The 16090-nt window shown below is 40.7% G+C and overlaps 1 protein-coding gene and 1 long non-coding RNA gene across 2 annotated transcripts in view; one reads left to right on the top strand and one right to left on the bottom strand.

Annotated features, from left to right (window-relative positions):
* Positions 1-16090, bottom strand: part of RAB11FIP4 (RAB11 family interacting protein 4) — a 213422-nt gene that overhangs the window by 101284 nt on the left and 96048 nt on the right. The window lies entirely within an intron of this gene.
* On the top strand, positions 1033-14573 carry LOC117662836 (uncharacterized). The gene is made up of 4 exons (XR_009621757.2): positions 1033-1218; positions 7247-7464; positions 10047-10201; positions 14197-14573. It is a non-coding gene; the product is annotated as an uncharacterized LOC117662836 (long non-coding RNA).

Here is a 16090-nt window from a genome sequence, read left to right as displayed (position 1 = left end):
GCTTTTGCTGTCCTCATTGCTGATCCCTGAGAAAGGCATAACACTGCCAAATTATGGTGGCTTTAATAGAAGAGAGTATTTATAGCTCAGGGTACATTCTGTAAGGTCCTTGGTGCTCTCTGAGATTGGTCAGAGATTTTATCACCCAACTAGGCAGCATCATCAGTGCATATGGTGGCTTGATTTACTGTGCAGACAGCACATTAAACAAAAGGGAATTGGATTTGTTTCCTTTTCCTAAGAATCCTCATTCTTCCTAGGTCAGCCTCTACTAGACCAGCTCAGCTGGAGGAAGCAGGAAATGGATTTCCCTCCAGAAGAGGTGACAACCCAGATCTTGGCATTATGTGGAAAGCCTGTTCAGCAGATTCCACGGGCTGTAGGCAGAGTTAGTTTGGAATTAGCATCTAATTGGTCTCTAATAAGCAGCCAATAGTTCTGGAATCTGGAGAATCCCCTACTGTCCCAGAACAATCAATAAAACTGCTCCAGGATAATTGGCTTCTCAAAAAGAGGAAAATCCTGCAGGCAAGTCAGATTCCATATGATACACAGTTTCCCTGTAGCTGGCTAACACAAAAGAAGAAGAAGAAGAAGGAAAAGGAGAAGGAAAAGGAGGAGGAGGAGGAGGAGGAGGAGGAGGAGGAGGAGGAGGAGGAGGAGGAGGAGGAGGAGGAGGAGGAGGAGGAGGAGGAGGAGGAGGAGGAGGAGAAGAAGACAACTGCCAAGGCTGCTCAGTTCCATTCAGATGTTTTCAAAAACAGGAAAGGGCTGCCTTGCTTTTTCTTCTTATAAAAAAAAAACAAAAACACCCAACCATCTGCTCAAGTCACCCGAGTGATCACTTTCTTTTCTATGTTCAGAAGCTGGATAGGCTCACAATGGTGGCTGCTAACTTCTCATGAAAGGCAGCAGTGCCAAACCATCCGCTGGGCTTGTTAATGGTCCTTTTTTTGCTGCATGGATTGAGGGGGGGGAGAGAAAGGCTACTAAAGGGTCCCCCTCCCCTTTTTTTCCCTTATCCTCCCTCTGCAGCAGCTGCAGCAAGATCAGTGGCAGCCACCCTGGAACAGGGATGCAGAAGAAAAGGGTGGGAACTGCTATGACATTTGGCAGCTCCACAGAAGAGATGCGTGCCTGACGTGAATCCTGATCAGCTCAAGAATTTCAGCCAAAGAAGTAAGAAGCTGAAGGAGAAATGGAAAAATAAGAAAAGAGGTAATAAGCGTGGCTTGGTGAGCATGGTGGCAATAGATAGATTTAGGAATACAGCTAGTCCTCGACTTCATTTAGTGACCGATTGAAATTACAATGGCACTGGAAAAGTGACTTATGACCGTTTTTCACACTTATGACCGTTGCAGCATCTCCATGGTCATGTGATCAAAATTCAGAAGTTTGTCAACTGACTCATATTTATGACGGTTGCAGTGTCCCGGGGTCACCTAATCCCCTTCGGCGACCTTCTGACAAGCAAAGTCAATGGGGAAGCCAGATTCAGTTAACAGCATGTTAGGAACAACTGCAGTGACTCACTTAACAACTGTGATTGAGATTCAGCTGTCATGTATTTATTATGACAGTTGCAGCCTCCTGAGGTGACATGATTATCATCTGCAACCTTCCCAGCCATCTTCCGACGTGCAAAGTCATTGGGGGAAGCTGGATTTGCTTAAGAACTGCATGATTAGTTTATTAAAAGTCAATAAAATCAGCAGTCAAGTGCTGACTCATTTAATGACATTGCTTAACAACGGACGCTTCAGTCCCAAATTTGACTGTAAGTCGAAGACAATCTGTATTCCAATTATGAGCATATTTTGAAGGGAAAACTGCCAGTTCTGCAGGTTATAAAAAGTGCTGCCTATTTAGATTTTGTACTCCTAAAGCTGAAATTGTAAAGTGCAGAGATGAGAATTATCAGAGAAAATCCTGATACTTGGGAAAGAATCAAAGATAATGAAAAAAGAATCCAGCAGAAGACGAAGGGATTAAATATTACTAGTTTTCAAAGAAGCAGTGAAAGACAAACAAACCTGGTACAACGACCTCTATCAGGTCACAAAGACAATATATGGCCAAACAACATAAACAACTATATTGGGTTGTTTGGCTTTGCATTTGCAAATTTAATATGTATACGGGTAGTCCTTGCTTACCGACTGCCTAATTTAGTGACTATTCAAAGTTATTATGGTGTAAAAAAAAAAAAAGAATTTTGCAATCAATCCTTGCATTCTTCCTCTTGGAAATGACCAGTGCACAAATATGAATGCCAGAATCAGCTTTAATCCATTATTGCACAAATATGAGAAAAAATTAGCAATGTCTTACATTTTGCAGTGGTAAAAAAAATCAATGCATAATGGAGCATTTAATAAGTCACTTATTGGAGGGGCCACAACTTGGCAGCAGAGCACAAGTTTGTAAGCAGAAGGTCTCAGGTTCATTCCCTGCTTTGTTGAAGTGGGGCCAGATGTTTGCTTCCTTACACCGGCAACGAACTTCCCAGATAGCACATCAGGCTAGGGGACCAAAAGGAATATGCTTGTGAAATAGGATTGCACAGTTGTGTTTTCCATTTTACACTTCTGTGCTTGTTAAATGCCTGTGATCCACTACATCAGTATTATAAACTCTCTTTCATATATAAATACACCAAGAGAGGCTTTCCCAAGCTGTTCCCCCCCCCGCCTACGAAAACTGGATACTTTAAATGGACAGTCCTAGGCATGTAGTCATTGTTTCTCAGTCAGCTCCTTTGGATTCCTATATGTGATGTCATCTAGAAACAGTGGTGGGTCCTACCCGGTTCCGCCGAGCCAGTAGCAGTGACGATATGATGTCACCGAACCGGTTCTGCCCCCCCACCCCCACACACCCCCACCCCCCGCATTAATCTTATCTTTTATTTGGCCCCACCCCCAATCTATTGCTGCCTCAGGAGTCCCAGCTGATGGCTAGAGGGAAAAAAACTGTTTAAACTCTTGCCGTGGGGCTTCAAAGGGCCACCCTACCGCTGATCAGTGTTAAAAGAAAACAAATGAGTAGCCCGGTGCCTGCAAAAATAAATGGGTAGATCAGTGCCTGCAAAAATAAATGGGTAGACCAGTGCCTGCAAAAATACAAGAGTAGATCAGTGCAATCATAAATAATTATCTCATGACCATTAGGCCACGCTCACAAAATAAGCCACACCCACAGAACCGGTAGTAAAAAAAATTAGAACCCACCCCTGTCTAGAAACTATCTAAACCAGGGGTGTCAAACTTGTGTTTATTTTATTTTATTTATTTTATTTTTGAATTTGTATACCGCCCTTCTCCCTGGGGACTCAGGGCGGTGAACAGCCAAATAAAAACATCAAATACAAATATTAAAATACAGTTAAAAATATATATATATAAATTTGGCCCCATTAATTAAAACAATAAACAAAACAATTAAAAACACTTAAAAAGGAATTAGGCCAGCCCGGCTTGTTGGAAAAAGAAGGTTTTAAGGGCACGGCGGAAGGCACTGAGGTCATGGATTCTCCTTATCTCAGGGGGCAGCTGATTCCAGAGGGTAGGTGCCCCCACAGAGAAGGCCCTCCCCCTGGGGGTCACCAGCCTGCATTGTTTGGCTGATGGCACCCCGAGGAGGCCCTCTCTGTGGGAGCGCACGGGTCGATGGGAGGTCGTCGGTGGCAGTAGGCGGTCTCGAAGATAGCTAGGCCCTATGCCATGGAGCGCTTTAAAGGTGATAACCAACACCTTGAAGCGCACCCGGAAGACCACTGGGAGCCAGTGCAGCTCGCACAGGAGTGTTGTCACTGTGGCATCATGTGACTTATCGGGACATTTTTCCCTTTCGCTAAAAAAAGGCATGGGCGTGGCCAGTGCATGATGCATCTGGCCTGCTGGCCGCGAGTTTGACAGCCCTGAACTCAGTGAGATCAAATCTATTTGAAAGGACAGCAATTGTGCTGCTGTCCCTTTGGAACAACAGCATGACAGTAACTCCAGACACTCAATGATTTCAGTACATGAGACAGAGAAGGCCAAAAAGTCAAGATAGCAGCCACCACAGAGCAACTGATATTCCACCTGGTTTTCCTGTGGATTGCACACATTATATACATAAAACAAAATAGGTGGACCTTCAATCACATGGTCATGGCCATCACCTTGATTTTTTTTTATCACATCCATAGAGATCCCTTCATGGCAGGTCACCTTGCTTTGAGCTTGTAGATCCAGAATCCTAACAACAGAACTGGGTATGCCATTTACTGCTGAACACCTTGTTCCAGCATGGAGGACCGAGTGGCTAAGCTTCAGAACCATGTGGCTTTCCAGATTAACCATTTGACCCAGCAGTGAGCCAAATGACAGAACAATGGGCTAATTCACTAAGTACCAGCTGCAGCATTAGGCTGCTCTGCTCTCCAGATTCGTTGTTGGATAAATATGATGGAGTTCCAGAGATATATATATATAAAGCCTTCTAATTCTATTTTGCAACCTGAAAATTTGGGCTCAATTGTAGTCATAGGTCAAGGACCACCTGTTATAGAACAGCTTTTAAGAGATCTGATGGTTCGAGATGATAACCCCATCCAGTCCAGAATTCTGCATCATACAGTAGACGATGATATGGTATCCACGATAGATTGCCTATGATTCAGGGGAAGGAAATCAGGGACCCTCCAGGAATTGATTAAATATCTTTTTAAAATCTCATACCAGTACTTATGGCATATGATACGATGATACTGAGGTTTTACTTGAAGCTGCTATAGAGATTCTCCCATCCTGTAATCATGTGTGTTTGTATGTGTGTACTCGTGCATGTGTGTGTTCATTCCCTGGTTGCTTCCTCTGTATCTGGGTGCAAAATGATCCTCTAATATTTTAGTGATCCACCATACAGCATAATAAACCACAAGAGAGAAGGTTTTTTTTTCTCTCCGCTTAGGGTTAAAAAAATTGAAATAATATAGGGAATTCTTTTAATATAAATTATGATAAAGATTAATGAGTAAACAGAAGCACATATTATTCCCCACAGCAAGGAGAAGCAGGGGTGATCAAATTGATTCTTTTAAGCAAAGAAAGGAATATATTTAACTTTGTTTCTATTTGGAAATTGCTTCCAGATTTTGTGCTTGCCATGGAAAAAAATGAAACTTTGATTTTGTTTTTGCTAATTAGATAGGTTTGTTGCTACAGAAATGGCCAGTATATACTGTTTGTAAAAGTTAAAAGTTGTGGTTGTAGTGTTGTTATCTTCTACTGTGCTAAAGAGAGTTGGAAGTCAGTGCCTTTTTCATTCTTTCCCCCTCTTTACACGAGAGAGAGAGGGGGGGGGGGATTAAAATTTACCAATCTGCATTTGTCCATCCCTGTCAGAGATGGGTTTCAGCAGGTTCTGACCAGTTCTGGAGAACCGGTAGCGAAAATTTTGAGTTGTTCGGAGAACCAGTAGTAAAAATGCTGACTGGCCCTACCCCCATCTATTCTCTGCCTCCCGAGTCCCAGCTGATCGTCAGGAAATGGGGAATTTGCAGTCACCTTCCCCTGGATTGGGGAGGGAATGGAGATTTTACAGTATCCTTCCCTTGCTATGCCCACCAAGCCACCCCCACCAAGCCATGCCACGCCCACCAAGACACGCCCACAGAACCAGTAGTAAAAATTTTTGAAACCCTGCCCCACGTTAAGGAGGGTAATTGATGATTCTTTTCCCTAGAAGTAGATGACATTAATGGGACGGGAAACAAAACCCAGGAAATCCACAATCGCCACTCAGAATTACGCCTGTAAGGAAAACTCCTACCCACCGGCACATCATTAAGACAGGAAAAAAAATATTTCAGCTACCTGGGAAACACAATTTTTTTTTTTTTGCCAGTCAACTTTTCAGGTAACTCTAGGACTAAAGAATGCAGACGTCACCTGAACCACAAGGTGGCAGCAAATAAATTTGATAAATAAATTAATTTGCTCCCTGTCAACCTTAATTAATAAATAAAAATAAACTAAATGAATGAGGAAGAATCCTTGCACATTTTACTTGATGCTGATTATCAATTTTTCTATATAAAAGAACCTAAGGCAAATGACAACCTCACGACCAGTTTCTAATTCTACCACCAGTATATATACTGTACAGGAGTTATTTTCAGGAGCCTCTTGTATCAACTTGCATCAAATGGGAAGTATTTTTCTGACATAGTTTTCTTTGTTCTGTGCAGAATTTCTGCAACTCCATTAAATGAAGGTCAAATCATTTTAATTTTTAATTGAAATTTCACAGTGTTATCTCAGCAACTGTCCACAGGGTCACTTGAGACCCCCTAAGAGCACTCTCTTGCAATTGTTTTCAAAAACAATTTTCTCCTATTAGTTTTTCATTATGCCATCAGTCACCTCACCCCATCAGGGTAGTGAAATTGCAAAAACTCTCTCCGTTCCATTTAGATGAGGTGTCCGAGAGGGCAGAAGTTGTTTTGGAGTGTACAAAACAATGCAGCACTTCCTCTTTCAAATGTTGACAGTGGAGAAACCTGTTTCCATCTAACTTTTCCAACTGTTATGAACTGGGGGGGGGGGGGGGGAGGTAGATATGACCAATAGTTTTTAATTTTGTTCAGAATTGAGTCCAAATATACCAATCTATAACGTCAGGTTTTAATTATATAACAGTATGTTCCTATGTACACTTTCCCCACACTTAAGTCTCACTGAGTTCAAAGAAGATTTTTTTCTCTAGTTACGTGTGGATAGAATTCTAGTTTGCGTAACAGACTGAGATTGCATCTATCCTCTGAGTAAAAGATTCTGTCCATGAACGGACAACTTTCTGCTGGGGTTTCTGGAGGCAACGCCTGCTGATTCCACTTGCTGCTTCACCAGCTCTTTGGCTGCTCTCAAATATTTTTCTGTCTGGGATAATAACATTCAGAGATCTCTTCCTTTCCATCTTCTTCCAGTAGGAATAGAACTCCCAAGGTTTTTCCACCATATAAAGTGCTAGCCCAGTGATAGCAAAAAGTTGCCAGCATCGCGTCAATCTATTCCATCTTCCCCATCTTCCTCCTGCAGGGTCTTGATTTGTGCATGGTTTTACCTGTCAGCTGGGAAAATTTTCCCCTTTAACACAGGAGCCACCAAGTGGTTCATAAAAGATGCAGTCACTTTGCTACTATTAAAATTCTAACATCATTATCCTGCATAACTGGAAGTTTTTAAATGTTTTCTAGGGCAGAGTCAAGGGACTAATAGCCAAATCTGGAAAAACAGAGAGTCCTTCAAGGTGTCTTTTAAACAGAGAGAGAAAGAGAGAGAGAGAGATAAAAATTGATATATCACTGATAGTGTCATCAACACCATCATCATCTCCTTCAGGAACTGGAAGCCTGAATTTTGGAACAAGTGGCCAAGCCTCTTGAAGACCCAGTGTGTTGTGAAAATTCCTCAGGTATGATTAGAAAAAAAAATGGCAGGAAAAGGGAAAACAGTTATATGTATCTAACTACCCACTTTGAAGGACAAACAAAATCTGCTTAATTGATGCTATTGGTACAAGAAAAGCCAAGAGGAGATATCATATAGCTGTCTCCAACCTGTTCTTCCAATACTGGACTTCAGTTCCTACTACCCAGCCAGCATGGCTTTTGACTTTTATAGAATGCTGTTGTATCTACCATATTTTTCGGAGTATAAAACACACCTTTCCCCCCCCTAAAAGGGGATGAAAATTTAGGTACGTCTTATACACCAAATGTAGCTCTGCCCACCCACTGGCCCCCACCCTTTGGCCTCTGCCTCGCATTAGATACCTCCTTGCAAGCAAACGGCAAGAAAAAACAGCTCCTTTCAGCTTCAGCACAGCCTAATTAGCACAAGCTGATTAGATCAGCCTCCCCACTCTCAGCTGATTTGCTCTCAGCTGTTTTGCGCAGGGCTCTGCTGCTTGCTGCAAGGTAAATTGCAGCAATTGCTGGAGCAATTTTTTTTCCTTGTGCTAATCAAGCTATGCTAAAAACGAAAATGAAAGTAAAGCAGGCTGTTTCCTGTTTGCTGCAAGGAGGCAAAATTGCTCAGAGGCAGAGGGAGATTTCTTTTTCTTCTTTTCCTCACCAAAAAAGGTAGATGTGTCTTATACACGGAAAAATATGGTATTTCCCACAGTTTTTCTCCTAGACTATAATCACTTGATACTTTTACTTTTGAGAAATGAATGCTAAAACACACATCTCTCCTGCCAAATACTGGATACTCCATCTTCAATCATAGAAAACAGATCTCTACCTGCAAAAATATGTAACCAAATGGGTTCACATTTTGAGTTAAGCCATGATTTCTGTAATCATGGTTGACTTAATGATCCATAATTGTCAGGGGCCCACAATACATTACATTAAGCTGTAAACCTTAGTTTACAAACAACCCCTGGCTGGGTTCATACTTCATATTATTCTAAACCTGAGGTCTTCAAACTTGGCGGCTTTAAGACTTGTAGACTTCAACTCCCAGAATTCTCCAGCCAGCTGGCTGGAGAATTCTGGGAGTTGAAGTCCACAAGTCTTAAACCTGCCAAGTTTGAGGACCCCTGTTCTAAACAAATCATATGATGACTGGGAACAATATACAGTATAAAGGTCTATAGCTTGCAGGATCACTCAGGGTTCCATCCTGGTTCCACTGAAAGACCTAATTCATGTTTTTTCCTTCAACGCAAAAAGAATTTGCAAATATGTGTTTGGATGCCTGCCTTTGTCTAGCCATGCAGATGAAAATTATTCCTGAACCTAAAGCTTGAGCAGGCTGATTATGCTTATGCAAACATGTTATATACTAGAAAGGGGGAGGCATTGCCTCTTAGCATGTGGCTGTTCAAATTCAGCATATAATTCAGCTGACTGTCAGACGAAGGCAGGCAATTTCCATTTAAATTAGTCCCAACCAGGTGGCACATTACTCTTTTGCCATGCAGGGTAATTGTCCACTGGGGGATTTCTTGGAAATCCTAGCTAAGATGCTTTCAAGTTGCCGGGATTTGGAGTGAAGGGTGCAAAGATGGCAGAGATGAATGGCGAACAGGGTGCATTTAATAGGGGCAGTCAGATTAGAGTCAGAACAGAAAATATGTGTCCAATCTATTGACAGAGTGATCCGACCTCATTTTTAAATAGGTCTTGCAAACATAAATAAAGGGCAGCATGTTCACTGCTGATTGAAATGACTCCGATGACCACTTCTGAGGGAAACTCCAGGGCCATCCTGACCTGGGGTCATACAAGATAAAATATCATATATCTTGACGTTCCTGGAAGGACACAGAAAGCCACCAGAGAAGGCTCCAACTTGAGTAACTTCAAACGATTAGAGTTGCTCTCTAAGGATGCCAAACTACGGTGATTTCTGACTTAACCAAATGAAGTGCTATTGAAACCTAATGGCTTAATAACCAAACTTCTTCTTGTACCATATCCTTCTTCTTCTTGTACCATATACCATACTGCCATATTGACATTGGCAATCCTATTTTTGTCAACAGCCTCATGAAAAAGTGCTGCTGAGTTTTGTCTAAACCAGTCCCTTAGGGTTTGAAGCCATGATGTTCTTCTTCTGCCTGGACCTCGTTTGCCTTCAATCTTTCCCTGGAGGGTTAAGTGAAGGATGCCGTATTTATCTGGGTGTTGCATCACATGTCCATAACCAAACACATGTTGTATATTCATTGCATCAAGTGAAAAAAATGTTGAAAATGCGAAATACTATTCAATCATCCCTGTATTTTTGTATTCATTGGAGGTAGCTGGGAGCAAGGAATGACTACATGCTCATAATGTGAATAATTGCTGAGGGTATACATGATGAAGATCAAAGTGCACAGGAATGATTTTTTAAAGTGTCAAAAAGCAATTACTATAGGGTGTGTGTGTGTGTATGTATATATACACACTTAGAGACAGTAAGCTTGTGTCTCTTTTTTCCACCTTTATGTGGTAATGAGCTTCTTGCTATTTATTTTTGTTTTTTGTTTTGTTTTTTTAGCCTTGATAACGAAAGCAGCTGGAAACCATATCTGGATAATAGCCTTGTCTGGGCCCAGGAACTTTGATTCCAACCTTGCTAGCTCCTCACCTCACAACTTTAGACCTGACAGTTTTGTGGGGAAGCCGAGAAAAAAATGGAAGGAAGAAGACCAGGTATAAAAAATTAAGGCAAGGTTGACAGAGAACAAGTCAACCCATGGTTTATCTTATCAATGTAGACCACTATCAAGAACCAAGGAAGAAGCATTTAAAAATCATTGTAAGAAATAATCACCTTAATTCACTATAAAGAAGGATGAGAAATTCCTCTTACAGTTTCCAAAATTCTGTATTTATTTCAGAGCAGTGTTAAATATACCTTACTGAAATCTGTGCAGTTCTGGATTCCTTCATTTTTCTGTGGATCTTGATATCAATATAAAGGAAGATTCTAGAGCACATAATAAAGTGACCCATCTAAAAACACTTTGAGCATATTATAATATTTACTAGAGGTCTGCCTGGATTCATAAAAAGAATCTTATTCCATTAATTTTATTTTACTTTTTGATTGGGTAAGGTCTTTAATAGAATATGGGAATGACTTGAACCTAATATATATATTAAGTGTGGGCTGACCTGCATGCCTATTAGGTCAATCCAGAGCTGACTTGAAAACCATATTTAGAGTGCTTATCAATGCCTCCTCATCAGACAAGTGAAATATACTGTAGACTGGAATGCCATTGGGCTCAGTACTCTTCCGTGTTTTTATTAAAGATTTAAATAAAGGGGTGGAATAATTTTTATTCATTTTGAGGATAACACAGAACTGGATGGGGTTGTAGAAAATGAAAAGAAAAAAGAAAATGACCTGCATAGATTAGCAATTTAATAGAGACAAATGCAAAATTCTTCGCTTAGAAAAAAGTAATAATATGTACAGGCATTGGGGCAGAGGGGATGCAGTCCACAGTTGACTTTGGGAGATGCAGGGGCAAATTATGACACAAGCATGAAACATGGCTTAGGACCTGGTTATCTACGGGACCGCCTACTACCACCAATAGCCTCCCACCGGCCAGTACGCTCTCATAGAGAGGGACTCCTCCAGGTGCCGTCAGCCAAACAGTGTTGACTGGCGGCCCCTAGGGGGAGAGCTTTCTCTGTGGGGGCACCTACCATCTGGAATGAGCTCCCCCCGGAAATACGGAGGATCCCGGATCTGCACACCTTCCGCCGCGCTGTGAAGACCTTCCTATTCCATCAGGCGAGCTTGGCCTAATCTCTTCCCTTTTTAAATATGTAAATTTTAATCTGTTTTTAAATTATTGGGGTATTTTAATCTGTCTGGGCCAAAATGATTTAATTTGATTTTATTTGGTTTTTAAATTTTTTGTATCTATGTATTTTATTGTTTGGCTGTTCACCGCCCTGAGTCCTTCGGGAGTAGGGCGGTATACAAATCAAATAAACTAAACTAAACTAACATCTTCCTGGAAATGTCATGACTGACATCCTTGAAGCAGATATTGTGGCTCAGGTATATAGAGACAACATTTGCATGGTAACATTGCTACACCTGTCAGCATTTTGCTGTCCTTGTGGTTTGCACAGAAGCCACTGGACTACTCTCTCTCTCTCAGCCCAAGCTACCTTACACATTTCTTAATATGGGGATAACATGAAGGGGCTTTCCCATGGAAACTGCCTTGAATCTGAAGAAAATATGGGATATAAATCAAAGTCTAATATGACGTTGGAAGGGGTGCACTGTTCAGTCCAAACTCAGCAGGAATTCTTGACCTATTCTAGGTTTCGCCTTTAATTTTAAACTTCTGCAATGGGATCTGGCATTGACTTCCAATTATTGCCTTGCTGAATTTCTCAGGTTCAGGATTAGTAATGCTGGCCAGTAGGACATAAAAGCCAACATCTTCGTTCCTGGTGATTAGAAGCATACGCTGAGCTGTTTCTTTTCATGATGCACTGCAGGAATAGGAAGGAAGTGGGGAATTTTGACTTCAGATGCAAGATATGAATGCCACACATCTGGAAATACATGCACTTACTGTTTCTGTCTATGTCGCCACAACAAAGTCTTCAGGCCATCTGTTTTTATTTTGACAAAAGCCCTGCAAATTCAATAGACAATTTCTCCAGCATTCCTGACATCTGAAGGCTTTGCTAATGTAGACTCCGTCACATACTGAGTGCTATGTCCTCCCCTCCTTTGATTTATCCTTTCACAGAAAAGAAATGCATAAAATGTAAAGGGAGAGGATTGTTTCTTTAAAGCAATGCTGAAAAGTTTTCTCTTTCACACCATCTTAAAAGTGGGCATTAGGAAGAATTTTCTGTTTGAAAATGTCAGTTCATTGGAACACAGTGGAATATGCAAAAGAGTGGTCAGGCTACCAGTATGGTTTATTATTATTTTTTAATTAAATCAATATTTATAACTTTCTACATCAAGGGTCATATTTTAAACTGATGCAGTAGCAATAAAAATAGAAATATTTTTAGAAACTTAATAGAAAACAAAATATACTGTTGATAGGGAATTTTTCCTCAGAAACTTTCAATGTTGCTCACAACTTTTTATCCCTTCTAAAATTAAAAATAATAACATGACGCTGTTTCCCATCTCCATCTGCAATAAGGCAGAGATTTAATAGGATAACATACCCTCAGTTCTAGTTAAAATAAAAGGCTTCGTTTATCACAATAAATCAAAAACAACCAAACCAGATCATGGTTTAGAATAATGCGTATGTGTGTGATTTGTGAATCGTCCATCATGGTGTAAACTATGTTTTGATTTTAACTTTTTGCTTCTATTAACTGAATGCAAAAATCAAATAAAAATAAGCAATACCCAGTTATAAAAAGATGCAGAACATATGTTCATGGACACATATGCATATGTAAAAGTTCTCCGTAAGTGTTTAGCGATATAGATGAACTCATTACAACTTTAGCCAAGGGTAAAACAATTAAGAAATTAATCATTAATAAATATCCAGAGTAAAGGCTATCAGAATAACAGAATAACAGAATTAGAAGGGACCTTGGAGATCTTCTAGTCTAACCCCCTTCACAGGCAGGAAACCCTATACCAGTGATGGCAAACCTTTTAGGCACAGAGTACCCAAACTGGAAGGCGTGCACACCAGAGCGCCAGAAACCCGATGACCAGCTGGCCGGCGCACATGTAGGCCTCGGAAAACCCGACGACTAGCTGTCTGAGTGGAGGCAACCGTGCGTGTGCCCAAAGAGAGGGCTCTGCATGCCACCTCTGCATGCCATCACAACCCTATGCCATTTCAGACAAATGGTTGTCCAATCTCTTCTTAAAAACTTCCAGTGTTGGAGAATTCACAACTTCTGGAGGCAAGTTGTTCCACTGATTAATTGTTCTAACTTTCAGGAAATTTCTCCTTAGTTCTAGGTTGCTTTTCTCCTTGATTAGTTTCCACCCACTGCTTCTTGTCCTGCCTTCAGGTGCTTTGGAAAATAGCTTGACTCCCTCTTCTTTGTGGCAGCCCCTGAGATATCGGAACACTGCTATCATGTCACTCCTAGTGCTTCTTTTATTAAACTAGACATACCCAATTCCAGCAGCCATTCTTCATTCAGCCATTCTTTAACCTCCAGTCCCCTAAGTGGTTTAAATCAAAGATTTACATCCTGCTTATTCTACATTATAATAACATCTTAGCCTTAGCTTAAGAGCCATGGTGGCACAATGCTGAGAATACAGGATTGCAGGCTAACTCACTGCCCACAGCCAGCAATCCAATTCTGAACAGCTCAAGGTTGACTCAGCCTTCCATCCTTCTGAGGTTGGTAAAATGAGGACCCAGATTGTTGGAGGCAATATGCTGACATTGTAAACTGCCCAGAGAGTGCTGTAAAGAGCTATGGAGTGGCATATAAATCTAAATGCTATTGCTATTATATCAGTCAAGGACTGGATCTATGCTGGGTAGAGATCAGTGTGATAATCCAGTGTGAATTAAGATATAATGCTGAAGCTTAGAAATCTTTGTGCAAGTCTTGTGATTTGGCCAAAACACAAGACAATTCATAGGTAACTAATTATTATATAATCTATAAACTTTGTGCCTGGTGAACATATAATTGGTTTGTGTTTTTTTCTTGTCTAGAGTGAAGAAGATATGAGGAATTTATCTATTGGGGGCTCTAAGACATAATCAAAGAATCTGAATACTCACCACTGTAAGGCTGAGTTCGGTGTCTTTTCCATGCTTTGCTTTAAGAGCATTGTGAGAAGAGATGAAGGGCATCATGATGACATAACTTGAAATTAATCCATTAAATTTATTCCACAAAGGACTGGTAGTTTTTGAAGACTGACCAATTGACACCTTTTTTCTATCTCTAAAACAAAAACTTGACTCCAAATGCAATTTTTATTTGGACCATGAATAAAAATACCAGTTCTCTCCTGAAATAAGTATAGAGTGAGCATTTCTGTGTAATATAAAGCAATCCAATAGAAAAGAACATATGTATGAACTGTTAACTTTAGTTTTCTTGTTCAATTGCACTTTTATGTTTTTCTGTTCTTTTATGTATTTAGCAGAATAGCAGAATTGGAAGGGACCTTGGAGGTCTTCTAGTCCAACCCTCTGCTCAGGCAGGAAACCCTATACTACTTCAGACAAATGGATGTCCAGTCTCTTCCTAAAAAAAACTCCACTGGTTAATGGTTCTGACTGTCAGGAAACTTCTCTTTAGTTCTAGGTTGGTTCTCTCCTTGATCCATTGCTTCTTGTCCTGCCTCTTGGTGCTTTGGAAAATAAGTTGACCCCCTCTTCTTTGTGGCAACCGCTTATTGGAACACTGCTATCATGTCACCCCTGGCTCTTCTTTTCATGAAACTCTTTTGCTTTGTCTTTTATTATATGGAAATTCTTAATAAATATGAACATACAAAAAATATTTGAGAAGTAAAGGACATACAAAGTTGAGATGGAAGAAGAAAGGCGAATAGTTTTATCCACAATGGCTTCTTAGTAGAAGCTTCTTCACTGAACACCTTCAAGAGTTAATGCTATGCTCTGTCTTGCTCCTTCCCAGGGGTTTCACTGCCAGTCCTTGAGAATTGTTAATGCAGAAAGCACACACTTAAATGAGATCGACATGCACCAAGAGGTAAAAGGGGGAAAAAGGAGCCATGTGTATAATTAATTGGCTGCTTCAGAGACACCTGGAGCCGGAGAGGCTGTGCAGCCAAGAACCGTTCTGCAATTTCACATTAAATTAACACCAGCAATATGCTAGATCACATTACAAGGCCCTCTTGATGTTGTTGAGATATCTCAATCCCCAAGGTTGCTTAAAATAACATATTTTCTCTCTTCAGTTCTTTGGGGAGAGGAAAGATTAAAATCCCAAGATTTACCAGCAGTAGCAGCTGGCTGTTCCTTTAAGCAAATGCTGGAAGTCAGAAACAATGTTGTTTTATTTTACCTTACACTGACACCCTGTGGCCCTTTTTCACCATCACATGTCAACACTTCCAAGATCACAGAAATTTTCAAGAGAGTAATGATAGGGAAGGACAGGCAGAGATTAATTCTCAGATCCAGGGCTGCCTGCTCTTCTGCAGGGTTCAGCTTCCTAAATGTCATTGTAAAGTTATGAAAACTGCTATGTTTGTCAAAAGCTAATATTTCAGTATTAAAAGATAAAGGTTTCCCCATCAGTCATGTCTGACACTAGGGCATGAATGATCATCTCTGTTTCTTGGCTGAGGCCGGGCCAGCATTGTCCAAAGACAATTTTCGTGGTCATGTGGCCAGCTTGGCTATACGCCAAAGATGCACAGAATGCTGTTACCTTCCCACCACAGTGGTACCTATTTATCTACTTGCATTTGCATGCTTTCGAACTGCTAGGTAGGCAGGATTTCAGCATTAGTTTATCATTTTGTTTTTAAAGACAATTCTGCTGGAGATAGAAATATTTAATTTTCAGAATGATTGTGAAAGTATTTGCACAAAATATATATTTATAACCTCTCTCTCTCCCTCT

This window comes from Pantherophis guttatus, chromosome 2, assembly GCF_059756535.1.
Source record: "Pantherophis guttatus breed Tessera chromosome 2, ASM5975653v1, whole genome shotgun sequence".
NCBI lineage: Eukaryota > Metazoa > Chordata > Lepidosauria > Squamata > Colubridae > Pantherophis > Pantherophis guttatus.
This window is presented reverse-complemented; position numbering and strand designations above follow the sequence as displayed.